Source organism: Bidens hawaiensis, unplaced genomic scaffold, assembly GCF_021521415.1.
Source record: "Bidens hawaiensis isolate Kalapana, Puna unplaced genomic scaffold, B.hawaiensis_p1.1 tig00006386_1, whole genome shotgun sequence".
In the NCBI taxonomy this organism is placed as follows: domain Eukaryota; kingdom Viridiplantae; phylum Streptophyta; class Magnoliopsida; order Asterales; family Asteraceae; genus Bidens; species Bidens hawaiensis.
Genome location: NW_027491428.1, coordinates 1,096,176 through 1,105,982, shown reverse-complemented (window position 1 = coordinate 1,105,982; position 9,807 = coordinate 1,096,176). Strand labels below are relative to the sequence as shown.

Here is a 9,807-nt window from a genome sequence, read left to right as displayed (position 1 = left end):
CCTTTTAATAAATTCCAACGCCTTTTGTTTTTCAACTCATTTATCAGGTAGATATTATTTGGTTGATAAAGGATATCCAGGCAGAAAATGATACCTTGTTCCATATTCAAAGACAAGATACCATCAATCTCAATTTCAAAGAGAGCCCCCGAATAATATGCAAGAAGCTTTCAACCGTTCACATTCATCTTTACGAAGTTATATTGAGAGGTCATTTGGAATACTAAAGAAACGATTTAAGATACTTGGTACGATGCCCAAGTATAGTGTGCAAACACAAATTGATGTTATCATGGCTACATTTGCATTGCATAACTAAATACGTAATTCTCAAGAAGATATCATGTTTACTACAATGGAGCAACATCCAAACTACATACCACGAGATGAACTTCATATGTTAGTAACCATGACACAAGCACCAACGGTCTATTTGAAGGAACAACAAATGAGATGAAACACGTTCGCAACAATATTGCTACTTTGATATGGAATGCATGACAATAATAATTTAATAGTATTATATTTTATTCTCGACTGTTTGTCAATAATTATGTTTTATTTAATTGAAAATAGCCATATTTTATTTATTTGAGAATATATATATATATATATATATATATATATATATATATATATATATATGCTTGTGTGTGTGTGAGTGATAACGTTTAGCATTATGTTTTTTAGTTATGTCAATTTTGGTCATTTTATACATTTTATTAAAAGCTCCAGTTACTCTGCCAAACACCTAATATATCTAAAAGGCTACAGCTTCCAGCCACCAGCTAGTTTTGCCAAACATACCCTAAAAAAAGCCTGCTGGTTTTCTCCTTTTCACTGACGGGCATCAAATTTATCAGTAAGTTCGATCATATGCAAGGCACATGAGAGAAGCATGGCCATTTCACCCTTTTAAATAATAACAAAATAAATGTGAATAGCCATACCCCCCCCCCCCTTCTCTCTCTCTCTCTCTCTCTCTCTCTCTCTCTCTCTCTCTCTCACCCCAACATTGGCCGCTCACGACAAAAATACCCTCATGTGTCTTGCATATGATCAGATTTAACGAGAATGGTTAACTGTGTACGGTCAAAGGACATAATGTGATAAGGTTTTTAATTGAAAATGATGTTTTCTGATATTGTTTTTCGCTAAAGGACATCCACTAAAAATCATGTAAACATAAATGACGGGTTTTTCTATTCTATCATTCTCCAAATTATGGAGGGGCCTTCTACTTTTTAGAGTGTGATTGCAGGTAGTTGTGAGCTAAGCAGAGAGAAAATATTACTGCTTATAAGTAAATATGGAGAAACAATATTCATATTCTATAATTTTTTTAATACTTATTGAAAGTGGTTATGAGCGGATGAAAAAAATAATAATAACAAAGGTATAAAAAATATTTTTTAATTGAAAATAGAGAAATAATATAATAATTTTTAGTTTAACTATAAATATGGGATAGATGATCTGCGATGATAGCTACATGACTTAAATAATCATGACCATATATGTTCATATTATGTAAAGCATTACCAACCTTCCAAGTTACAAGTTATGTCTAACAAGGTACAAAATAGTTATGTGCTTATTTGTGACACTAGAAATGAGATCGGCATTACGATATCAAAAGTACATGTACTAAAAATTAGTAAAACTGGGCATCGCGTACTGTATCGAATTTTATTGAATGGATACTTTCAATACATTATTCGTTCTAATATCACTTTGATTTTATTTTATTATTATTATAATAATTTTCCACTTAACTTGGTATCGATACCGTACAAGTAACTAATAAGCTGAATTGGTCCGCCGGTATGGGTACCAATACACGACAACTACCTAATTTGTACGGGTATTGATGCGATTTAGATATTTAATAAACAAAACTGTAACAGCTTGAAGCCTTGAGTCGATACACGACGGGTGCTAACGAGTACCGCCTGAAGCCTTAAACCGCTTGAAGATGATATGCACGGGTTGAGTTGTCGGGCATCCCAATAAAAAATCTCTACATATTCCAATGGTACGGTGTACTGAAATATCATATGTGTACCCTTATGTACATAAACCCTAAAATTTTAGTGCTGATAGATATGAATACAAATACAAAAGTAAGTATACAGGAAAACATCTCATCCCTAAATGATACAAGCCTTGCGTCTGTATTGCGTCAGGATTTATTAATGTGATTAGAATTTTAGAAATTAGATCGTGATGGTTTAGGTGGGACAGGTATTCCCACTTGGACATTATTGCATTGTAATTAGTGCATTATTATTAGAAAGGGTTCAAATAATAGTTAAGAACTAATTAAAAATTAAAACAATATAAATTCAATTCTCATGGGACAGCAATATTCTATTAATATTTTCTAAAATAATTATTCAGTGATTTCGCATCTTTATCACGACATAATTAAAAATTAAAACAATTCAATTCCAACTCTTTCGGACAAATATTATATTTAATAATTTTTTAAAAACTTTATTAAGTGATTTCTGTATCTTTGTACGTTGACAATGCTATTTTTGTTTTGTATTTTTTTTTCTTAACATGTTTACTCCTACGCTACTTTTAGAATTTACACCAATAATTCTAAGATAAAAGATTAAAATACAAAGTAAAACAAAAATGAGAAGTGTAAAAAGAATTTTTGACTACAAAATTTCTTAAAAATGTTCAAAAATAAAAAAAATAATAACTCAAAATATAATTAAAAAATTAAAATGTTTCTCCAGTCTTTCTTGTTAAAAAAAAAGACAAAAAGAACACAATGCTGAGAAAAAAAAACACAATGACGAAAATAAACAAAAAAAACACAATGATAAATTAAAAAAAAACACAACATATAGCAAAATATAACATAATGCTGATTGATATAATACAATATCAAGAAAACAAGAAACAAATGTTAATGAAAAAAGTACAATTAATAACGAAAATAAAACAAAAACCATAATGATATTTTTTTCCAACATTATGTCTTTTTTTAAGAACGACGAAGAAGAGGTAAAAAAATATTGTTATTCTTTTGTTTTAAATTTTGAGTTATGACTTTTTTTATTAATTTATTATTATTTTTTTTATCACAAATTCTTCTCATCAATTTCATTTTTGTCACCCCTAGTAGAATAACCTGATCTCCAGACCCTTATTCTAAATACTTCTTTGCCTAGTTTGAATGTGGAGCCACCCTTTTAAGAGAGATGTGTGATTTTTTTTTTAAAACTATTGCTTTTCACAAGGATATGATCACAACTAATGCCATGTTTAAATTATTTTTGCATATAGTGTCTTCTCTAATGCAAATGGTGATTTGGTATGGGATTATAGGTGTGTAAGATGTTGACCCAAAGAATGTAAGGGAGTTTTCTGGGAGTTTTCTGGAAAAGAAAACATATCGCCATTCTCAATGGCAATTTCTACAAAAAAAAGTATCACATCACCATTCTCAATGGCGATTTCTACCAATCAAAAGGTCATTCTCTGGCATGACTGCCATTGCTAATGCCAATTTCTACCATTTTGCCACTGCTATTGGCGATTGAGCTTATAATGTCACATTATGTAAATAATTAATCTCTAGAGTTTATAAGTAGATGAACTTTTATTAATCACAGATACACGAACACAATCAGCTGAATAATACTGTCCCCATTACATTTGTCTTAACAATGCAATCATGGAATAAACCATGAATTTCCCTATTAATACAACAAAACTATTAATTATTTGAGCCTAGTGACGATACACCTGTCAGGAGGATATCGAGGGCTAGACTTGCCAAAGTCTATGAATTAGTAAGACCACATGTAGTGGGGCGTCATCCCCAAGCACGGCGCCCCATAGCGCCGGCGAACACCGCCCCGAGACGCTATGGGCGTCATTGAGGGGAGGGGGGGCTTCCCACACAACGTCGGTATGGGAAATGAGGTGGAAGATAATTGGTGGGTTTGTTTTTGTTTATTTTAAAAAATAAAATATAATAATAATAAGGTAATGATTTGAAGGGGCTCCATTCACTACACCCATTTAGCCATAAAGTTCCTACGGTAACGTAGCGTCACATGATACATAACGCCTTTATAAAGGCTCCATCCACTACTCATGGTCTAACAGAGTTTGCATGTTCCATACATGGGCCATGCTCAGTTTGACTCAACTAAGACGCATTCAAGGCGGACATACCCACCAAACACACACCAATTTAAGACACATTCAAACTCAAATAATTGTTTATATGAAAAGATAATTATATGAGTGTTACAAGAGTTATCCATTTAAAAATCATCTACAGTCCTCAATTGCTTTATGAAAGACCAATGTTTACGCATTTATTAGTTATGATAGGACAAGTCTTATTCTTGGTCCCATCTCGATAATTATAAGAGTATTACAGTAATCGTCATTAAGAATGGCAACACTTTTAATTTTTTGTAATGTCTTGGTAGAAATCACCATTAAGAATGGCGATATGGTACTTTTTTTACAGAAATTGCCATTGAGAACGGCGATATGGACCTCTTTTGCAGAAATTGCCATTGAGAATGAGAATGACGATATGTTTCCTTTTCCAGAAAACTCCCTGACATTCTCTGTGTCAACATCTTACACACCTATAATCCCATACCAAATCGCCATTTGTATTAGAGAAGACACTATATGTAAAAGAATCTGAACATGACATTAGTTGTGATCATATTCTTGAGAAAAACATTAGTTTCAAAAAAAATTCGATATGTGTCTATATCAAATGAGTTAACCCCACATTAAAATTTTTATGCGTACAATCATACAAATATCATTACCTTTTTTTTATCTGAAAGGCAACCACCAATGTTTGGTATAAATTTGGATGTCGATTTTCTAAGTATGAGTGCGTGTATTAACCTTTGCGACTGCAAGTTAACCAAACTAGTAGTTCAAATCTAAAAACCTGAAAATTTTGAGACTTTTATGTACCAAAAATGAGATTATAGCTTTAAAGAAATATGTGGGTATGGGAGTTGGGACTCCGACCCAATTATTCGAAATATGCATACTCATTTAATTGAACCATGTATGCAATTATTTTATTTTTGTTTTACTTTCATTGGGTAATAAAATAATTTACTAATTCGTTAATTTTCATTTTCATATTTTCAAATGTCTTGGATAAAATATACAAATTTAAATAGTATGAAATGTAATTTGAAAACCACGGCTAGTTTTAACAAACTAAAAAGTGAAGCTCAACTTATTTAACTTACTCATTTAACTTACTAGATAAACTCATTTAACTTACTAGAGCCAAGCTTAACTCATTTAACTTGCTAGAGCCCGAGTTTAAACTCATCATTTTAACTTGACTTTCAAAACACAAACTTTAAAACTCAAGCTGAAATTATATATTTTATAATTCTGCACTTAATGCATTATTTAGTTATTGTATTCTAAAACTTTATATATAACTATTATTATATATTTTAGAGATGAAATAAAATTATAAATAATTGGGTTGTCTAGACTCGCGAATCAAGTTAAGCTCAATAAGTAAATCTTGGGATATGGCTCGTTTATTAGGTAAGCTTATTTTTAGGCTCATGTTCAAGTTTGAGCTCATTAAAGTTTGGATCAGTCTGAGCTTTTAGCAAACCAATCTCAAATAGCTCACTAGCGGACTGGCTCTTTTACACTCTTATACTCAACAGATACCCAACGAGTATTCGACAGGGTATAGGATACGGTTTTATAATCAAGTATGATGAGATCACGCTAACGATTTTATGTGGTGGTTGGTTCGCTGAAATTATATTTCTTACATGTTTGGTTGCATAACTATTCAACGTTTCTTCATGATAGCGAAGGAACTCGACGTAGCGAAAGAATCAAGTCAAAATACTTGGAATATCTCCCTTCATCATCGTCAATGTTGTTTCCGCCACCCCTACCATCATCATCACTAGAGTGTAAACGAGCCAACCTGAGCTTGGGCTCGACTAGGCTCCAGCTTGGCGCGTTATGACATCCAAGATCTAGATCTCGTGCTTGGCTCGTTTCAAGCTATTTTTTCAAAACTCGAACTCGTCTCATGAGTTGTTTTTTCAAGCTCGTGATTGGCTCGTTTATTATTTGTTAACTAATTCATATAGATTTTTTAATTAATTTTATATATTTGAAATATATGTTAAATGAGCCTAAGCTTAGTTTGAGCTCGTGCTGCATGTTAAACGAGCCAAAGCTTAGCTCGAGCTTAGCTTTGGAGTGTGAAATTAATACATAGAAATTCAAAAGATGTAAACTTATATATAGACAAGGCTCAAGCTCGGGCTCGAAAACAAAATGAGCTTTATTTGAGACTCTGGCTAGGCCCAAGCTCGAAAAAGCTCGTCATGTTACAAGCTCTAGTAGTTCACGAACGGCTCAACTCGTTTAAACCCGTTATCATCACCGCCACTCTCACCACCCCAAAATCCCCACGACCACCATCGTGGTCGCTTCCTCCATCCCCATCACTATATCATGTTTAAACAAGTATAATTGTTTTATGAACAAATATTTAAACAAATCAAATCTATTAAATCATTTCAACTTAATTGTTGTAGAAACAAATAAATAAATTTTTCAAAACCCTTAAAATATTACTTTCAACTTATTCAAATACAATTTTCTTTGTTATACATTTCAACAATCCACCACCACTTATACATTATCATATGCTACGTCCAAGATGCATGTGACCTTATATATAACAAGTCCATTCATCCATTCATTCACTCACCACCAAATACACACACCCCACCGATTTCAATGGAGAAACCACCACATGTAGCCATGGTCCCTAGCCCCGGGATGGGTCACCTCATCCCGCTAGTCGAATTCGCCAAACGACTAGCATCAAAACACAATCTCTCTTCAACTTTCATCATCCCAAACGACGGTCCTTTATCCGAATCACAGCTTCAGTTTCTTGATTCCCTTCCTAGTGCCATAGCCTACACCCTCCTCCCACCCGTAAATTTCGATGATTTACCTCAAGATACGAAAATCGAAACCCGAATAACCCTCATGATAGCCAGATCCATTACTCCTCTTCAAGAAACCATCAAAACCATGATTTCAAACAAAAATCTCGTTGCTTTATTCGTTGATTTGTTTGGAACCGATGCTTTTGACGTCGCGGTCGAATTCGGGGTCCCACATTATCTTTTCTTCCCGGCATCCGCCATGACTTTGTCTTTGTTTCTTCATTTGCCAAAGCTTGATGAAACAGTCTCATGCGAGTATAGAGACGTACCCGACCCGATTCAGTTGCCGGGTTGCATACCGCTCCATGGTAAGGACTTGCTTGACCCGCTTCAGGACCGGAGTAATGATGCATATAAAATGGTTTTGCATAACACAAAGAGGTATGTGATGGCTGATGGCATAGTGGTAAATAGTTTCAAGGAGTTGGAGGGTGGAGCAATTGAAGCTTTACAAGATGGGCAATCCGGTTACCCGCCGGTTTACCCGGTTGGACCGTTGATACAGTCTGGGTCAGTTGAGTCGAGTAGGGTGCAAACGAGTCAAGCTGCTTAACATGGTTAGATGGTCAACCACGTGGGTCTGTTTTGTATATATGTTTTGGGAGTGGTGGGACCCTTTCTAGTGAGCAAGTCAATGAGTTAGTCATGGGTTTGGAGTTGGGTGAGCAAAGATTCATATGGGTGGTTAGGACCCCAAATGATAAAGTAGCCGATGCTACATACTTCAACACCCATGGCCCTAAGGGCACTTTTGACTTTTTACCAAAGACGTTTTTAGAAAAAACTAAAGAACGTGGACTGGTGGTGCTCGACTGGGCACCACAAGCTCAAATATTGAGTCATAGCTCAACGGGAGGGTTTGTGACTCACTGTGGTTGGAATTCAACTCTTGAAACTATAGTTCAAGGGGTACCGATGACTGCTTGGCCACTTTATGCTGAACAAAAGATGAACGCTATAATGTTGACCGAGGGTCTGAAAGTTGCGTTGAGGGCTAAGCCAAATGAACATGGAATTGTGGATCGTTTAGAGATTGTTCGGGTTGTCAAGAGTTTATTAGTAGGAGAAGAAGGGAGGGCGATCCAACTTCGGACTCAAGAGCTTAAAGAAGCGGCTTTTAGCGTGATTAGCAAAAATGGGCGTTCAACAAAAACACTAGATGAATTAGTTTCCAAGCTAAAAAACAAAATTTAGTTTGTACACCTTATTTTTATAAGAATAAAAAATGTTAATTTTTTTTTTATTTCTATGACATGACTACAAAGTTTTAAAAATGACTTCCGTTGATGGTTAACCGTAGTGCGAACCAATATCATTAACTATGATCAGTAGAATAAAGAAAGTATTATGAGGGTCACTAACATTTCAAAACACATTAAGGAATTACCTAAGTTAGGACATCATCACAACATACATATTGCACATTTTAATGCCGCAGAAATGGTAGCATGTTTATAGGATAAATATGGTACTAGATTAAACTATTTAATACTTACAAGTAGTAAAATCATTAATATTTTATGTTATAACTTATTATATTTGATATATTTAAAATAATTATTCAATGGTTTTTGTATGTTTATCTGGTTGACCATATTATATGTAGTTATAATCACGACATGATTAAAAATTGAATTTCAATTCTATCGGACAACAATAGTGTACCTAATGCGTTTTAAAATTTTAATTTCAATTCTATCGGACAACAATAGTATACCTAATGCACTTTAAAAATTTATTTACTGATTTTCGTATCTTTATCTGGTTGACCATATTATGTGTACAAACTACCAATACTTTGTTTTTGGGTGGTTACCAGTACCTTTTTTTTAAATGTGGCATTATATTCATACCACAAACTTTACATTTAACTGATCCAATCAACTCCAATTTTATTTTAGCTGGTAAAAAAAAATCTTTAATTTCATTTGATCTTAAACCTACTCATAAAAAACTTAGAATTGTTACGTCTTTAATGATTTTAATTGGGCTCGTATTGAAGATCTTATTATTCCTTGCATTTCAATACATCATATTGTAGTAACATCCACATTTTCGAATTTATAAATAAAATGAGTTTTATTTAATTAGCGTGCGTTACTTACTTAGAGTTAATCTACTAATATAATAAAACAAAAGTTTTTGGACATGTCAGAGCAACCTATCATTTTTATTTTTACTTTATGCTATGATGACACGTGTATTCTCACCACGCTTCAATCAGTTAACAGGGGTTTTGCAATTGCTCTCTTAAATTCATGCCATTGGCCGACTGTCCGATGTCCATAATCCACAAACAGAGAATAGATTGTTCTTACTTCGTGATTTGTTCTCTCAAATCCATTTTATTTGTAAATAAATACCATTTGTTTTAATGTGAGTTTCATTTTTTTGATGTTAAAATATGAAAATTTATAAGCATTTGATGTTGTAAGGGTCTGGTGAGTTTTTTTTGTTATTGATGGTGGTGCCTTAAGCCTCCCAAATATAAAGTTTGATTGCTGTAAGCGGAGAAATTCAGGATTGACTTTCCTCAAGTAATTACCTCTTTTTGAACGAAACTAAGTATATATAGTTGATGATGTGTTAATGTTTGATTATATGCTGCACATTAATGAGCCAAGGTGCAATGATGACTGTACTAAGCTCTTTTTATCAACGTTTGCGTTGCCACAAACTCTACTCTACCTAACCAATCTTATCGACACAAATGGACAATTGTGTGAACAGGTATTTCAATTACAATTAGTTTCATTATTATCGAGTCGAATTTAACCTGTAAACATGA

At 33.6% G+C, this 9,807-nt stretch overlaps 1 pseudogene; it reads left to right on the top strand.

Annotated features, from left to right (window-relative positions):
- The first annotated feature begins 6,794 nt into the window (after positions 1-6,794).
- LOC143632223 (hydroquinone glucosyltransferase pseudogene) lies at positions 6,795-8,235 on the top strand (annotated as a pseudogene).
- Positions 8,236-9,807: the final 1,572 nt, after the last annotated feature.